The sequence below is a fragment of the Apium graveolens genome, chromosome 3 (assembly GCF_009905375.1).
Source record: "Apium graveolens cultivar Ventura chromosome 3, ASM990537v1, whole genome shotgun sequence".
Taxonomy (NCBI): domain Eukaryota; kingdom Viridiplantae; phylum Streptophyta; class Magnoliopsida; order Apiales; family Apiaceae; genus Apium; species Apium graveolens.
In genome coordinates this window covers 293486501-293505442 of record NC_133649.1, presented here as the reverse complement: position 1 = coordinate 293505442, position 18942 = coordinate 293486501, and the positions used below count along the sequence as shown (strand labels likewise).

The 18942-nt window shown below is 28.9% G+C and overlaps 1 long non-coding RNA gene across 1 annotated transcript; it reads right to left on the bottom strand.

The window, feature by feature from the left end:
* Nucleotides 1-12467: 12467 nt before the first annotated feature.
* On the bottom strand, nucleotides 12468-12991 carry LOC141711139 (uncharacterized). The gene is made up of 2 exons (XR_012571229.1): nucleotides 12886-12991; nucleotides 12468-12668 (listed from the first exon to the last, which is right to left on the bottom strand). It is a non-coding gene; the product is annotated as an uncharacterized LOC141711139 (long non-coding RNA).
* Between the last annotated feature and the right edge of the window lie 5951 nt (nucleotides 12992-18942).

Here is an 18942-nt window from a genome sequence, read left to right as displayed (position 1 = left end):
AACACATATTAAAATAAATATATAAATGTTGTTAAATTATGTAGTTAAAAAAATCGAAATAAGTGTAATCATAAAAGTTTACCGCATAATTCTTTATTTTATTAACTGATGTGACTTATATATAAATCAAGTAATATTTGTAGTTATGCACCTAATTATTTTACTTGTTATATTAATCTTACATGTTAGCTTTTATTAATACAATTATTTAAAAGTAAATCGACGCTTGCAGAACACTAATAAATAAAAATTAATGTGAAAACAAAGTATACAGAAATTAGAAGTCAATTTGTGTTAGTTGAGATTTAATTATATAAAATTTTAAAAATAGATATATAATTTTTGAAATGAGTATAGATAGTTGATAACACGCTCAAGCAGATTAATATATCAAAGTAGTATTTGTAGTGCGAAACACAGATCAAAATTAATATATTAATATAAAATATTAAATTGGGTACTTGTAAAAAATAGTTAAAATGAATCGATTTGCACTTCATACCTAACAAGACGGGATAGAATTCAATTTGCGTTAGGTAAGTACCAAAACTTGTTACTTTGGTACTTAGTACTTCTGGGGGCCAATAAAATATAATTTCTCTTATTAATAAAAAGTATAAATTATAAATAGTTTCAAATCAAATAATCATTTAAATAAATGAAATCATGTGGCAAACAAATTAGTTTGGAAGGAAAATATAAACATAAGCCTTCACTACAAGAAAATAGGGTAAAACCGACTGGACATAACCGACCGACGTTGATTTGGTCACCTTAAAACCGACCGACGTCAATGGTCGGTTATATGTCAACTAAACGACACCGTATCGATGACGTGGCACACATAAAATCGACCATCAGCTGGTGGTCAGTTTTATAGAAAAAAACGACATCGTTTTACTGATGTGTCACTTTTAAAACCGACCGACTACAAGTGGTCGGTTATATACACAAATTCTGCAGGTTAAAACCGACCATATATGGTGGTCGGTTTTGTAGAATAATAAAAAATTAATTTAAAGTACAAAAAAAGTACCCGTTATAGAAAAAACGGTGGCATTTTATTCTTCTAACTAAAACCGACCGCTCTAACGGTCGGTTTTAACCTTTTTTTAATTTTTTTGTTTATATCCCTCATTTCTTGATTTTTGCCAAAAAATTAAAAAAACAGAGGATTGAAGTGGAGGAGTTTCAGAAAATTGTTAGTTATTTCCATATTTTGTAATAATATGTGTGTGTGTGTTTATGTTTGTGGTGTATGTATTAAATGTTGTTGTATGTATTTAATGTATTTATTTTTTTTTATATAATGTTTGTTGTGAGAATTGAAGTTTTGTAGTAGATAATTTGTAAGTTAGTTTCATTTATTGTAATTATAGTGTGTGTGTGTTTGTGTGTTTTATGAAATATGTTTATTTCATTTATTAATGTTTTTAGTAGAGAATTTGTTGTATGAGATTAATGATAAATTATTTATTAAATATACTTTTTTTTAATTTTAAAAAATATTATTGTAGATGGAAACCATTGATCGAAGTTGGATTGGTAATCAATTGGAAAGCGATAAAATTTCATTGACCCTGGAATATAGAATTGGTGTAGAATTTTTTTTAAAAAAATTTGCTAGCGACAATGGAATGGAAGATGGTATAATGAAGTGTCCGTGTAAATGTTGTAAAAATTTGAATTGGTTAAAAATTGATGATGTTAGATTTCATTTGCTCGCTAAATGGATGCTTGAGGGTTATACCGTGTAGACGTCGCACGGTGAAAAAATAGAAAGAAAACGTAGTCGAACATCACATCACCGTTATTGTGTTCGGCAACCTTCGAGAGTAGAATAACCTGTAGATTTGAATGCGATGTTACATGATTTAGCCGGAAAGCAACAATTTTTCCAAAATTCTAGATTACCAAATTTTTTAATACACTAACATGAAAATAATATGATGAGAATTATGCAATTTATATTTAGGTAAATCCAGGTTATTGAAATTGAAATTAGTGGTTAGCTGTTAGTCGTTAGTAGCGAATTAATCAGCATTTTGTATATATAAGTTTAAAAAACTCCTCCAAATATCTTTTTCAAAATTAATATTTTGGGATCAAATTTATTTTTATAAAAACTAACTATCAAACACTAATAGTAGAGATTTTATTTGGCCAAACCACTAATTTGAAATAAAATACATAAATTTATTTATTTGTAAAAGTCTGCATGTGGCACTATAAAAAAAATATATATTGAAATCCGTACAATTGGATCGTCCAGATGAATTTCAAAATTTTTAATAATATTTTTATATGACTAAAATTGATATATTCTAACATCTATATAGTTGGATCGTGAAAATTATAACTTTATCTCGTTAACAGGGAACAATCCTCATTTTCAAGGAGTAGTGCTTTTTATTAAGTTTTTTGGTTACTATCATGCAAAATGAATTTGAATTTTTTTAATATTTTTTTACTTGACCAAAATTGATATATTTTAACATCTGTATGGTTGATCGACAAAAATAATATTTTAAGGAAATCATCTTGTTTATCGTAAACGAACCTTGTATGAGGGAGCAGTACATTTACTAGATTTTTCTATTCTTGTCATGCTAGATGAATTTAATTTTTTTTAATAATTTTTTCAATTGACTGTCAATATATTTTAACATCTGTACGATTAGATCATCGAAAAAATAATATAAAGAAATCATCTTGTTAATCGGGAATGAACGTCGTTTCAGGGAGTAGTACCTTTACTAATATTTTCTATTCATATCATGCTAGATGAATTTCAAAATTTTTAATATTTTTTTAATACCACTATAATTTATATATCTTAACATTTGTATGGTTGTATCGTCTAAATAATCATTAAACAATTATTTCCACATACTTTTACTAGATTTTTCTTTTAATGCAAAATTGACGAAAAGGTTTTTAGGATTAATAAAAAAATAGTAGTAAACTATTATAATCTTAAAACAACAAAAAAGGTCTTTTGTCTGAAATTTCTGAAATCTCACTCGAATAGATTAATTTTGACATTAATATGGACAGATCATGAAAAAATCTTTTTTAAAAAAGTAAAAATATCAAAAATCATATGTTAACTTACGACAGAATCTCTCATAAGTAACTCGCCGCCAAAATTTCAAGAAAAGTTAAATTTACCTCCAAAATTTTGGTTAAAAAATTAAATTTCCCCCTTTGATAACTTACGACAAATTCTATTTTTTGTCATAAAGTGGGCTCACTGATATTTTTCTCTTAAATTTAAAAAAAAAAATTCTTCATAAATTTAAAAAAACATTTTTTCGTTTGATTTCAAGTTAAAAATATAATAAAAAATTGTTAACTTACGACAAGTTGTTCAAACCTTCGCAAGTTGAAATGTTTTCACTTTACTTTAGTTATGTCGCGTAAAATTTTATTAATAAAATACTAAGTTTGCGAAGATTTCTAATACCTTCATAAATAGTTACAACAATTTTCAATTTTCCGTCGTAAGGAGGCACACCAAATATTTCTATCATAAGTTTCGGTCGTAATTTGACAAATTTATTGTAGTGCTAGGGTGAACTTTCCTTTCTCTCCTACCATGTTTTTTTAAATAAGTTAGTGTATTGTTTCTTGGAGTGTGTGTTTGTGACTATATTGAAAATGTTGTAGAGTTGTGAATATATATTGGTTTGGTTTAGAAAAGGTTGAATTGCCTGTATTACACTAACTACCATCTATAGATATCAAAACTTTTGAAAAAAAGTTTCTAAAATTTTTACTATTTTTTTTTATTTTTTAAAATTTAAATTTTTGTATTATATTTTTCTCTTTGATACTTATCTTTTGCTTATAGAAACTTTCACATAAATACATCAACTTAAAATAAATTCGATATAGATATTATCATTGTATTTCCCTGTACTAAGTTAAAGTTAATTTTTTTTTGAAACTTAAAATTAAAAATTTATTATTATATTTTCTAATAAATAATTAAATTGTATTTGTGATATTTTTAGACATTATCACTACTAGAAATATCCCCATTTACGAAGAAATTTTTACACTGAAATTCGTCGCAATTGGCCCAATTGCGACGAATAATATTCGACGTTTTTGCTCAAGTCTTAAGTTCAGATTTTCGTCACAAGTAACCATTTCATCATAACTATCAATTATGTCGCAAGTTCTAATTTGGTCAAAAGTATAAATTTCGTTATAAGTAATCATTTCGTCATAAGTATTCATTTCATCACAAATTAAAACATAAATTTATGACGTAACTATACGTCATAAATTAATAAATTAAGACAGAAAAGAATGTCGTATTTTGGGAGTTGGGGCCAAATTATGACGGAATATGTGATGAACAACCGTCGTAAGTTTGTACTTTCAGAATAGCCACATTCTGTTTTTTCAGTTTCCGACCATTTTTACCTTCCGATTTAAATTCCATAAATTACAAACAAAAAACAATCAAAACTATTGGAAGAACTCATATTATTTTACTATAATTGGAATAATATTCAAATATCGTAAAGTACAAAAAAATACATAAAACATTAAAAGTACAACTAACAAAGTCATATTGAATCATACAATACATTACAAAACTTAAGTAGAAGCCACTAAATCCAACAAAATATAATATCCTTCAGCAATTGGTTGTATATTGCACACAGTTTTTTTCTTCTCAAAGCCAAATACACAAACTCATCTTTCCTTGAAATGCTACCTATAAAAAATGAAAATAAAATATATTACATTTTCCCCCGCGTAAAAGGCACCAAAAAACTGTTCTTTGTAGGCAGCACATCCATTTTTTAAACTTCCTGCAATAAAGTAAAGCGTTAGTTGACGCGGACTTATAGGAATAAACTGGGGAAACAAAAAACTGCAACTCCAAAAAGAAAGTGGGAAAACTATAACTTTAAATTCACAAACAAAAAAGAATTAAATGTAAAAGAAATCAATCAAAAAACATATGACCCGGATAATTGTGTTATTAAACAAAAAGAAACAAACTTTCCAAACAGCATTCAGTGCTTTCGAGTAAATTGAGCACAAACCAAAAGATAATCCCGAACTTTAAATCACATTAAACAAAAGATAATCGACATAACAAAGAGGGATTACTTATTACATTACTGATTTTGGGAACCAAAGCTCTTAGCTCTAAGAGTCTTGAACTTAATTTTTTACCGCGACTCCTCTCTGCTTTAAGGTTCTTCGATTTAAAAACTTCTGTATTATCATCGGAGTGTCTTCCTCCTCTCAATCTTCTCTCAAAGTCTATTTCTTCATCAGGAGCTTTCACATCGTTAATTGTCTAGCAATTCACAGTTAGAACACGTACAAAGAATCATACACCTAATTGAGACAATAATTAATTTTCTGATGAAGTATAGTTCATATGAATACATAACCTCCAATATAATGGTACCCTATTTTATTTGGAGACATGGTTAATACGTGAATATCTCAATTAACCAGCTAACGTCTAATTGTTTCTTGTAATCATCAGGATGAGACTAATTGAGTTAATTATGATAGTTTATTATAATAACGTGGTTGTGCCGAGAGCTAAAAACCAAATAAAATATAGAAATTATTAGCATGTAGTAAATAGAATAGTAGTAGCATTATTGTGCAAATATGAGCGTTTTAAAGATGGGTTAAAACTTAAAAGTTAAAATATGGGTCTAGTTTCAAAATCCACGTCGAGGCTGACTAGGATTTTGAATATGCACACGACTCATTTTTGGAAATTTTCAATTATAGCAAATCAAATGTCAACATCTCTCATTTGTGTAGTAAGGGACAAAAGTTTATTGACTTACCATTAGAATCTATCCAGCAAAACGAAGCATATTCATGAGCACCAAAATAAAATAGATCATCCATGTAAAACACAAAAAAATAATTAATTAATTAAGCAACAAAAAACTCTAAGCATAATTAACAAAAATGGAATATAAAATATACTACAGGAAAAAATATTTATCATACCTTTTTTCAGGAGTATATATTATTCCTTAAATATGATAATTTAAGCTCCTCGTAATCAATAAGCTCCTCTTCGTCGCGTCGTTGTCCTTGTTCTCGCCCATCCTACATATACAAACACATATACATACACACATACATACATATATATATATAAGCTCGCGAATTAAAATCGAAATCAAAATCAAAATCTGAGAAATTTAGGATGAAATTGAAGAGAAGATATATATACAAAATAGTTGTGTGGATAAAATAATCGAACCCTGTGTGTAGATCTTAGAGAATTGAGAGAGCTAGGGTTTGACATCGTCGTCCGCACAGAAAAAATTAGAGATATAATAGAGAGAGTGATACGAAGTGGGGAGAGATTGATATATCAATCATGGTTTTTGACGTTTTTACCCCTCCAATAAGATATTTATTCCAAATAAATCTTTTATAATACTCCCTCCATCCCATTTTAGTAGTCACATTTACTTTTATAAAATTCAAATTAATCAATTTTTGACCAAAAATTAAATATTACTCTTATATTATTTTAAATAACTAAAAATTATATAATAAAGTAGATTAAATCTACTTTCCGGTGATGTTATTTTTTATTTTGTTCAATTCTAAATTATTAATAAACTTCGGTCAAAATTAAGTCAATTTGACCGGCACAAATCCAAATATGAAAACTAAAATGAGATGGAGGGAGTATATATTTGATTATAAACTTAAATTATATTTACATATCTATATCTTCAATAAAATAATATTCACTTTATTTATATTTTCAATTATTCTAAATTGCAGAATAATTTTAACAGACAAGCATCAGTTTGACTAGTACAACTACTTAGTATTTAATCCTGAATTGGTATTTCGATTATTTTAAAATTATTTTTCAATGATCCAACCATTTGGATTTCAATACATATATATATATATATATATTAATGATATAACCAAAATTTTATATCAAAATAATTTTATTTGGTTTGGCATTTTAACAATCAAGAATCGGTTTGACTATTACAGCTAACTAGTGTTGAATACTGAATTCGCGTTTCGATTATTTTGAAAATATTTTTAAAAGATTCAACCATATGGATGTTAATAGATATATATATATATATATATTAGTGATATAACCAAAAATATTATATCAAAATAATTTTATTTGGTTTGCCATTTTAACAATCAAGCATCAGTTTCACTTGTACATCAAATTAGTGTTTAGTCCTTAATTGTGTTTCGATTATTTTAAAAATATTTTTCGACGATTCAACCGTACGGATTTCAATTGATATATGTAATAGTGATGTAAACAAAATTTCATATCAAAATTATTTTATTTGGTTTGCCATTTAAACAGTCATGCATCACTTTGACTAGTACAACAAACTAGTGTTTAATCCTGAACTGGTTTTTTGATTATTTTAAAAATATTTTTTGACAATCCAACCATATGAATGTCAATAGATATATATTCGCGATATAACCAGATTTTCATATCAAAATAATTTTATTTGGTTTGTCATTTTAACAGTCAAACATTAGTTTGACTTGTACAACAAATTAGTGTTTAGTCTTTAATTGTGTTTCGATTATTTTAAAAATATTTTTCGACGATCCAACCAAACGAATTTCAATAGATAAATGTAATAGTGATGTAACCAAAATTTCGTATCAATTTCTTTTATCTGGTTTGCCATTTTAACAGTCAAACATCAGTTAGACTAGTTCAGCTAACTTGTGTTTAATCCTGAATTGGTGTTTCGATTATTTTAAAAATATTTTTTGATGATCCAACCATATGGATGTCAACAGATATATATATTAGTGATTCAACCAAAATTTTATATCAAAATAATTCTATTTGGTTTTTTATTTTAAGAGTTAAACATCAGTTTGACTAGTATATCTAACTAGTGTTCAATCATGAATTGGTGTTTCATTTATTTTAAAAATATTTTTCAACGATCCAACTGTATGGATGTCAACATATATATATTAGTGGTACAACCAAAATTTTATATCTAAATAATTTTACTTTGTTTGCCATTTTAACAGTGAAACATCAGTTTGACAAGTACATATAAGTAGTGTTTAATCCTGAATTAGTATTTCAATTATTTTAAAAATATTTTTCAACGATCCAACAGTGTGGATGTCAGCAGATATATATATTAGTGATACAACCAAAATTTTGTATCAAAATAATTTTTTTGGTTAGCCATTTTAACAGTCAAACTGATGTTTGACTAGTACGTCTAACTAGTATACAATCATGAATTGGGGTTTTGATTATATTAAAAATATTTTTCAACAATCCAACCATATGAATGTCAATAGATATATATATTAGTAATATCACCAAAGTTTCATATCAAAATAATTTTATTTGGTTTCCATTCTAACAGTTAAGCTTCAATTTGACTTGTACAACTAACTAGTGTGGAATCTTGAATTAGTGTCTCGATTATTTTAAAAATATTTTTCAACGATTAAACCATATAGATTTCAATAGATATATATATATTAGTGATATAACCAAAATTTCATATCAAAATAATTTTATTTGGTTTGCCATTTTAACAGTCAATCGTTAGTTTGACTAGTACAACTAACTAGTGTTTAATTCTAAATTGGTGTTTCGATTATTTTAAAAACATTTTTCAACGATCCAACTATATGAATTTCAATAGATGTATATATATATATATATATATTGGTGATATAATCAATATTTCATATTAAATTATTTTATCAAAATATTTAATTTTTTCAGAAATTCTTGAAATGTCACTCAAACAAATAAATGGTGACATTAATATGGTTGGATCATGAAATAATAATTTTTAAAAATTGAAATTATCAAAAATCATGTGCTAATTTACGACGGAATCCGTTATAAATTATTATCTGCAAAAAATTTGAGAAAAGTCAAATTTACCGCCAAAATTTTGGGAAAAAAGTTAAATTTCCCTCCTTGATAACTTACGACGAATTTTAATTTTTGTCGTAAATTGGATGTTCCAATATTTTCCGCCACAAATATTTCTTCGTAAATTTAGATGAAATTTTTTTTATTTAATTTTAAGTTAAAATTTAAATAAAAATATTTAACTTACGACGAAGTGTTCAAATCGTCGCAACTTTAAATGATTACTATTTTCCCGCCAAAAATTTGGAGAAAAGTTAAATTTCCCTCTTTGATAACTTATGACGAATTTTAATTTCGGTCGTAAATTTGTCGATCTGATTTTTTCCGTCACAAATATTTCATTGTAAATTTAGATAAAATATTGTTTTATTCGATTTCAAGTTAAAATTTTAATAAAAATAATTAACTTATGACGAAATGTTTAAATCGTCGTAAATTCAAATAATTTTCATTTTTGTTTAATCGTGTTGTGCATAATTTTATTAATAAAGTACTAAACTTACGATGGTTTTGGGTTTTGTTATAAATAATTACGACTTTTTACTTGTTTCCGTCGTAAGTTGGGTGCACATTTTTTTCCTTCGTAAGTTGGTTGTCGTAGTTGGCCTATTTTGTTGTAGTGTATATTACACAATTACATGTTGAAATTTCAAAATTTTCATAATTAAACTATATATACTAAATAATGTTTCATTGAAATCTAATTTTATGACAAGGTAAACTTTTCTTTTACTAACAAATTTAGGGTTGTGTGATAGTTTTGAATACACTCGTATTATCTTATATATATATATTTAAAATTTCTCTTTAAATAAAGGAAAATAACTCAAATTCTTTCAAAGTCATTAGCTTGACAAATCCAATTTTTCTTTATAATTTATATTAATATTTAAAACCTTTAAACTTGAGTACGAAAATTGATGTACATTTCATTAATTTGTTATACTTTAAAGATAGGAGAACGAAGTAAGGATAGAAGAAAAATCCATCAAAAAAAGGGTTTTGATTACAACAATTGGGTGTCACTAATAAAAATAATTGGCAAGCTATTTATTTCATGTACACTACCACGTAATTTTGTTTTGGCTTGTATATTATTAGTAATATTTGATACCCCTCTAGATTGGTTCAATAGTTCTCAACAAGTTTTTATTATAATAAATAATACGTCATCCAAAAGGTAAAAATAATAAGGATTTTTACTTAAAGAACTACTCACTATAATTTGTAAGAAAAAATATTGGTGTTAAATATTAATTTTATCATGTATTTGTGTTTGTCAAATATTACTCTATAAGAATAATTTCATTATATTTACTCCGTGTTTATTTCCTTCTCTGATATTTGTAAACGCATATTTAGAAAAACATAATAATTTTATGTTATTAATTATAGTTTTACTTGAATTTATAACAATTTATTTAATTTTATATGATTTTCGTGCTATTTCTAATAGGTGTTTGAATGTTGAACTCTTACTTTAATTTGTACTCTCTCTCGCTCACTCCTAGCAACAAGTAAAAATTTATAGTGAAAATTTAAAAAAATGAGTAAAGTGGTGGGAGCAATCAATCTTTAATATACAAAGTGGATGTAATTGTAAAAAAGAAGTGCATGTATTTAATTTTTATATTGTATTACTGCTTATGGAAACTCTTGCCATATAAAGATTTGAGACACATACAAAAGGAAAGTAGAAATGAGATGGATGGAAGGAGTAATTAATTTTTTTTTATTTTTAATCGCACTTGATATTGTGATTCTGACTATAAATTTTATAAGAAATGACAGTTAACAATTTCTTGAATATTTATAAAATTATGATATAATTGTTTAAGTTTTATTCCTCACCTATATTAAACAAATCAACACATGTTGTACATGTGTATGTAATGCTATATATGCTATTAAAAGGTCTTAGAGAGTAGGGCGTTATCAATTACTAGGGGTGAAAAGGAAAAAGAGGAAAACTATTACTATTATATAAAACACCAAACATTATAAATTTTGGTAAGGTACCTTTTTTTGGTATAGGCTGAATTTACTGAATTACCCTTATTTTACTTAAAAGTTTTATTAGTCTTAGTAATCGAATTATAATAGAAAAAGAAATAAAAATCATTTTCAACTATAACACATTACCTTTTTTTAATTCTCTCAATTAAAACAACTTCTCTAAATATCAGAGACAAGTTTAATTATTTTATAAAATAGAACAATAAAAATATTTTTCAACTATAACACGTTACCTTTTTTATTTCTCTCAATTAAAACAACTTCTCTAAATATCAGGCACAACTTTATTAAAGAAAATAGAACAATAATATTATAACCACTATTTTCAGCTTCTTAATTGTTTATTTTATTTAATTATTATTTTACTTAAAGACTTTGTTAAGCTTCTTTACTTTAACAATCCATAAATTCTTAACTGCTTTAGAAGAACAATTTAGCATCTTCATCCTTATTTCTCAACAACAACAACAATGTCATCTCATCCTTTAAAACAATGCAAAAACCCTATGTTCTTAAATCAATGTAAAAATCAAAACAATCTCTAATTAGTAGTGTGTGCGGATATATTTTTTAGGAGTTCTAAATGTTATTATAAAACAAAATTAGAGTCGTTGGAATCACTCGATTATTCTTCCGTTCAGCGGATGCAACAAGTTCAAAGTGTCATCGACCTGGGCCATCTACATCAAGTCTCCTGCCAAAATTATAAACGTTAATAAGGGCGTTGTTACTGTCTCCCCGATCTTCCTTCATATTCGTTCCAATCGGCGGTATTTAATTTGTGGTTTAATTATTCATGCTTTTATATATTTGACAGTTTTATGGGGGACATTCTACATAATTATTTTTATTTTTGTTTGGTTGGAACCTTACATTGGTAAGCTTAATTAATTACTCTTACTTAATAATTTTACTTTTTTACTTCATTATTCTTACTTAGTTAATATATTAAGAAAACTTAAAAGTACTATTTTTTTTAAAAGTTTGTTTATGATTTTAATATCTTTTCATTTTAATTTTTTTTTTGCAAAAATACGATTTGTAATCAAAAGTAATTATATATGCAACTTTTTTACGTTTTTGATACAGTTTTTAAAATAAAATCGTGTACGGGTTTTAAACTAGTATATTAAAAGTATATATAATATTTAATCTTGTAATGGGATGATTATAGTATAATATTTTATCAAGTTGGTAAGCGAGCAGACTTAAACCTTAAAGGTAGAAACTGGCTAAAATATATGTGTTTTTTACTTGTTATTTAATTTATTCATAATATATTGATTATTATCTTTGAGAAAATAGATAACTAATATTAATTAAGAGCAAGTTGTCTTGGTAGTCTTAATTATTGGGTAACATATAAGAATAGTTACTAATTAGCTATAACACCTCTTCACCCATATAGGTGTATAATTCCAAAGCAATTTTAGACTAAATAGAAATAAATACCCACAAAATTGCAATACTAATGATCAAAGATTAAAATTGGTGAAACTTCATGTAAGAAATGATATGAAGGAAATAGTAAAGTTAATAATTAGAAAGTTTCTTAGGAGCCTAAGCAAACCAAGAAAGACAACACTATGATACTCCAGGCGTGGCCATGTTGACATCCGGGGTTCGCTTCTCAGCCTCTGACATGGTCTGGTCTTGCTGCATCTTGCTGCCGTTTATAACTTCTTTAAGCATTTTGGAGAAAGGTCCCAACCACAGTCTGGGAAGAAAATGAGTGTTAACATTAAGGTTAAAATTGTTTATAAGGAAACACTATATGATATCAACCATTGATTTCATGTAACTTTGATTTTAAATTGTTTACAACAAGCGTAGGTAAATAAAGTCTACACTTATAACACACCCCCATAACAAAGTAGATAGTATACATTACGTTATAATTAAATCCTAACAGTAGAACAATGAGAAGATCTTACTTGAACCCCGCCAGCTGCAACTAGCGGACCAGCCACCGCACCTCCTATGACATGGCCGTCTGGACATGCTAGCGATATGAGCCAGTTAAAGATAAGATTTGAAACTGACCCTGCAGTATATAGCTTGAAATTGTGCATTGAAGAGAAGCGAGAGAAATAAAAAATTCCATTATATTGCAACAAGGATACTCAAGAAGCTCTTCAGCCAGAGTTGTGTCCCCGCTCAGGAATCAAGAGTAACACAAGTAACACAATCACCCCAACAAGAAAAATAGGCGTTTCTTACGGATCAAATCTTACCAGCAAAACTTGGTAGAAATTGCTCATTCATTTCCTACCAGTATATAATATGGTAGGAATTGCTCCATGTGGGGCCCAAATTTTGTACACCGAAGCATCAAAACCTACCAATTTTGGTAGTAAACTTAAAACCTACTAATTTTGATAGGTATAGACCAAAATTTTATACCAAAATGGTCCCACAAACCACGTCATCAGCTCTAACATATTTTAACTATTAAATTTTTTTTCAAAAAAATGAATTTTGTCATTATTGTGACATTATTTCCTACCAAGTTTGGTGGGAAATTATTTCCTACCAATCCTGGTAGGTTCTTTGATAAAATTTTATTCTAACATTACCCACCATCCACATCTGCAGTCCACATATTATTAAAAAACAAATTTTTGAAAAATAAAAAAATATTTAATAATTCAGGGTCTTTTCCTTCCAATATTGGTAGGAAATGGGTGAACACTAAGCAAATGTGTTTTTTTATGTTTTTCGTCCATTGTTTAAAAGTATTTATGAATGATCCAACCGTTCGGATCTCAAGATCTATATATATTAATTATATGACAAACTTATTAGGATAAAATGTATTCGGTTTGTTATTTTAACAGTCAACAAGTAGTTTGACTAGTTCTTCTAACTGGCGATTAGTACCATATCGATGTTTCGATTTTTTAATAAATATTTACAACTGATCCATCCGCGCGGATGTTAAGATTTACATGATGTGTTGACATTAAAATTCTTTTAAAAACAAATAAATATTTTTTGTTTGTTATTCTAACAATCAACCGGTTGTTTGATCATTGCTTCTCACTAGTGTTTAGTCCCGTATTCATGTTTCGATTTTTTTAAAAGTATTTATGAATGATCCAACCGTACGGATGTCAAGATCTATATATTTTAGTGATACGAAAAACTTATTAGGAAAAAATAAATGTATTCGGTTTGTTATTTTAACAGTCAACCAGTAGTTTGACAAGTTCTTCTAACTGGCGATTAGTACCATATTGATGTTTCATTTTTTAAAAAAATATTTAAATATGATCCAACCATGCGGATGTTAAGATCTACATGTTTTGGTGACATTAAAATTCTTTTAGAAACAAATAATTTTTTTATGTTTGTTATTCTAACAATCAACTGATTGTTTGATCAGTGCTTCTCAGTAGTGTTTAGTCCCGTATTCATGATTCGATTTTTTTAAAAGTATTTATGAATGATCCAATCGTACGGATGTCAAGATCTATATATTTTAGTGATATGACAAACTTATTAGGAAAAATAAATATATCCCGTTTGCTATTTTAACAGTCAACCAGTAAGTTTGACCACTTCTTCTAACTAGCGGTTAGTACCATATTGATGTTTCGATTTTTTAAAAGATATTTACAAATGATCCAAACTTACGAATGTTAATATCTACATGTTTTTGTGACATTAAAATTCTTTTAGAAACAAATAATTTTTTTTATGTTTGTTATTCTTACAATCAACCGATTGTTTAATCAGTGCTTCTCACTAGTGTTTAGTCTCGTATTCATTTTCGATTTTTTTAAAAAAATATTTGTGAATGATCCAACCGTACGGATGTCAATATATATATATATATATATATATATATATATATATTAGTGATATGAAATATTTTTAGAACCAGACAACCAGCAGTTTGCCCAGTACTTCTTAGTAGTGTTTAGTCGCATATTGATGTTTTTTTTTAATGTTAGGTCACACAACACTATAGAAGGGGGTTGAATATAGTGTTTATACAATCAAATCGATTATCAACACAAGTATGTAACAATAATCAAGAGTATTCAATATAATAAGCTCTGTTATAAAGTAGGTTAAACTACTCTCTCAGAGATGAACAATATCACTAAGAGCTGCTAGGGTTACAATGAATAATCTTTCTCGTGAATGATAACACATATAGTGTAAACCCTAAGCTGTGTTTATATAGTACACAATTACAAGATATCTTCTAATTGATATGAAATATATCTCTTTCTAAAATATATCAATCAAATATTATCTTCTTACAAGTCTTCTAATCTTCCAACTCTAAAGCATATCTTCCAGTATTTTAGTCATGATCCTCTCATGTAAATCAGCTGCATTCCTTATCTGAAGTACCCGCACTTAAGTCCTGATATAAATCCTGACGGCCTTAAGTTCTGATATAAGTTCTGACTTCAGTAATTTCTTATTTCCAGTAAGTCCTGATAAGTCATGATATTAAGTTCTGAAACTAAACACAACAGATTAGACTTGACATCACAAATATATCTAACAATCTCCCCCAACTTGTAAATTATGAAAAATATACAAGTTAATAGATTTGATGATGTCAAAAATATTTAAGTATAAATGCAATGAGTGTTTATTTAGACAACTAACTACAACTTACAGTCCTTGCAGCTTTTACCAATCTTAATGAATCAACCTGAATCCGAAATGATTCTTGACAAAATTTGATATCAGCTTCTCTTCTGCGATTCTCAGGACTTGAGCTAACTGTGCTTTGACTTACATCAGTTCTTCATCTTGACTTCCAATCTGATAGATGACAGTCCTAAGTGCTGAAATATGATTTCTTTCCAATCCATCACCAAGTCTGATTACCCTTGGATGAGAGGAGTCTTCATTGTAGCATAGATATTTTTCTTTCAGAATAACTTCCATCTTAGAAGAATTCTTCTTCATTGGAATTTCACTTCCATCATCTTCAACTATTTTTGGAATAAATTCTGCAACCCTTGATCCAGAGATTCTGGCTTTATCCCTTATGGTCTTCATGATGAAATTTGACCATCTTCTGGTAACCATAGACTTTAACTCCAAAAGATAATGAAAGAATTGAAGTTCTTTAAGAGATTTGTTCAGCACATCTAATTCTGACATTCTGTATGCTCTTCCATCTTTAAGAAATAGAATCAGCTTTTCCTTGATTTTACTCTTATCATGAGTATCCAGTATCACTTGAATAGATATAACCTTGTCAAGGTGTTTCTGTGTAACTTCCTCAAGTGCTTTGTCAGTTAATAAAAATGGATCTTTGATAGTTACTTCAACTCCTATTTTGATCTTGGCTTCACTTGATCCTAACCCAGATCTGTCTCTTTCTTCTCTGACATTCAATCCAACAGTCATGAAATCAGATAGCAGTTGACTTTTTTTAGGATCTGATGGTTGAACATTTTTCCATAGGAGTTTCTTCTTATCAGTAACTGTCATCTTGCCCAAATCAACTTAAGCTCTATCAGAGGTTGATGTCTTGATGACTTGTTCAGGATTTGCAGATTCTTCTGTAGCTTGCTGTTTTAAACTTTCTTCACTCTGAACAACTTGAGCTATGTCAGAGGTTGTCTTAGATTCTTCTGTCACCTTTCTTCTTTTCAGAGTTTCAACAGTTTCATCTTCAGGAGCAGCATCATCAAAAACCTGAACCATCTTGCACATAGGATCCATCAGTATTTGAGGAATCTTCATCTTTTGTTTGTTGACTATCTCCCCAACTTTTCCTTTTCCCTTGTCTTTGGGATCAGTAGTGGTTTGAGATCTAGTGCTTGATCTTGGAATCTCTGTGGCAGATCTTTCTTTTATCACAATGCCTTTTTCCTTAGGCCTTGGAGGTTTCTTTGCATTAGAAGCTTTAGACTTAGGATTTGTCTTCTCAGCTGCAAATCTAGCTTCTTCCTCCTTTAAAGTCTATAAATCCATTCCAGGATTATCCTTGAGAAACAATCGTTTAGCAATTTCTTCATCAAGAGTCTGAATCTTGGGATCCTTATAGTAGACAGTAGTCTCCCTTCCCTTAAGCTTCAGAGTTTGTAAAAACTTCTGAGAGTCTTGACTTCCAGACTGAATCAGAACATCAGACTTGGTCATCAGAATTTGATTATCAGAACTTGCTATCAGAGTTTGAGCATTCAAAGCTTCAGAACTTGAATTCTTCTGTGTAGAAGATTTGCTAGAATCAGAAATTAGTTTCTGTAAAGAAACTTTCCTGCTTTGTTTGCCTTGACCTTGATATTTTCCCTTGCTAGGGTTTCCCTGGTCATCTTCAGAATCATCCTTTTACTTTAGTGTTTGGCTTGGTAAGCATTTGGACTTAACTACCTTCTCCCCCTTTTTGACATCATCTGACAGGAGTAGAGAAAGAAGGAGTTCCATTGAAGATTGGATTTCATTGAGCTGTGTTTGTTGAGAGGCTTGATTCTGCAAGACCTCGTCCAGTTGAGCCTGCTGCTTGGTTTGAACTTGCTCAATAGCTTCCACTTTTTCATGAATTGGTCTGATAAATCTATTTTTGTCTAGCTTGAGTATCAGGTCCAGCTTATCAGCATTTTCCTGAAGTTTATCAACCTTTTCATGAGTCTTGGAGTGTAGACCTTGAAGTGCTTTAGTACTGAGAGCAATGACTTTAAGTTAGTGCTTGAAATCAAAATTTGTCAGCAACTCATCATCTTTTGAAATATGTTCGGACAAAACATGTGAGCTAGGAATGAAGTCAGGTTCATTCCACTTCCTTGTCCATTCAACTCCCCTAAAATTTTCCTCCCATGGAACATGAGCATCTTCTTCAACAAACTTAAGTAGTGCCTCCTTTCCAAGAATTGGAGCACTGACTGGAGCACTTGCTGGAGCACTATCTCCAGAATCTGATAAAAGCTCATCATTTTCTGACAACACAAGAGTGTGTGTAAGTGAAGGATATTCTGGAACTATTTCATCTATTTCAGGTTCCAAATTCAAAATTGGAGTAGTAGGAATTTCAGCATTTAATGGAGAAACAGGTGGAGTGAACTCTTTTGCTTGTGGTGCTTCCAGATATAACACAGTTGGAATGTTTAACCTGTGAATATCAATTTAAGGACTTAATCCTGAATCTTCAACTGTGTTAGTTTCTTTCAGTGGAGAGATAGGAGGTGTGATCACTGTGTCTGGAACAGTGTCTTTAGGTGTTGGAAGGGCTTCAAGTATAATAGGTTCTGATGAGATCAGAGATTCTCGATCCCCTTCCTCAGCATCTTCAAATTGAGATTGTATAATTTTCACACCTGCTCTAGTCTTCTTTGATCTTCTAGATGGTGGAGTGATATGTTCTGTATCAGAATTTGAAGATCTTTTCCTTTTCAAAATCCCAGAACCCTCAGCTTCATTCTCTTTCTGAAGAGTTGACTCTTCAGCTTCTACTGTCACAGGTTCTAATGATGGAACCTGGACCTGTTCTTCCTCATCTGATTTATCTCTCAGAATCAGCCTTCTCTTTCTCCTTGGTGGAGTTTGAGGAACAAATTTTTCTCTTGAAAATTTGGGTCTGGATGTTGTAGCAAATTTTACAACTGGCACCTTTTGAGAAGTACCAGAGGTTGGTTGAGAGGATTGTGCTGGTTGATAGTAGGTTCTGATAGTAGGTTGTGGTTGAGTATTGGAAGGCTGTGTTGGTGAAGGTTGTGAAGTAGTAGGTTGTGTAGGTGCAACATCAGGATATATAGTTGTGTATGTGTGAGGATCAGAATTTACAAAGAATTGTTTGACAAATTGAGGAATTTGGAGGGGTCTTAGTATATTCTTCTTATTATCAGTAGATAATAACTCTGTGAAAGCCCTTTTGTGAAGTTTAAAGGGTTCAATTAACTCACTAAAGTTTTGAGGTGCATCAGAACAAAAGAAATTGTATATAAGCTGACAAAATCTAGCAAAATATACTATGTTGCTATCTTCTTTCATCCTATCACCTATAAACCCTAGAACAA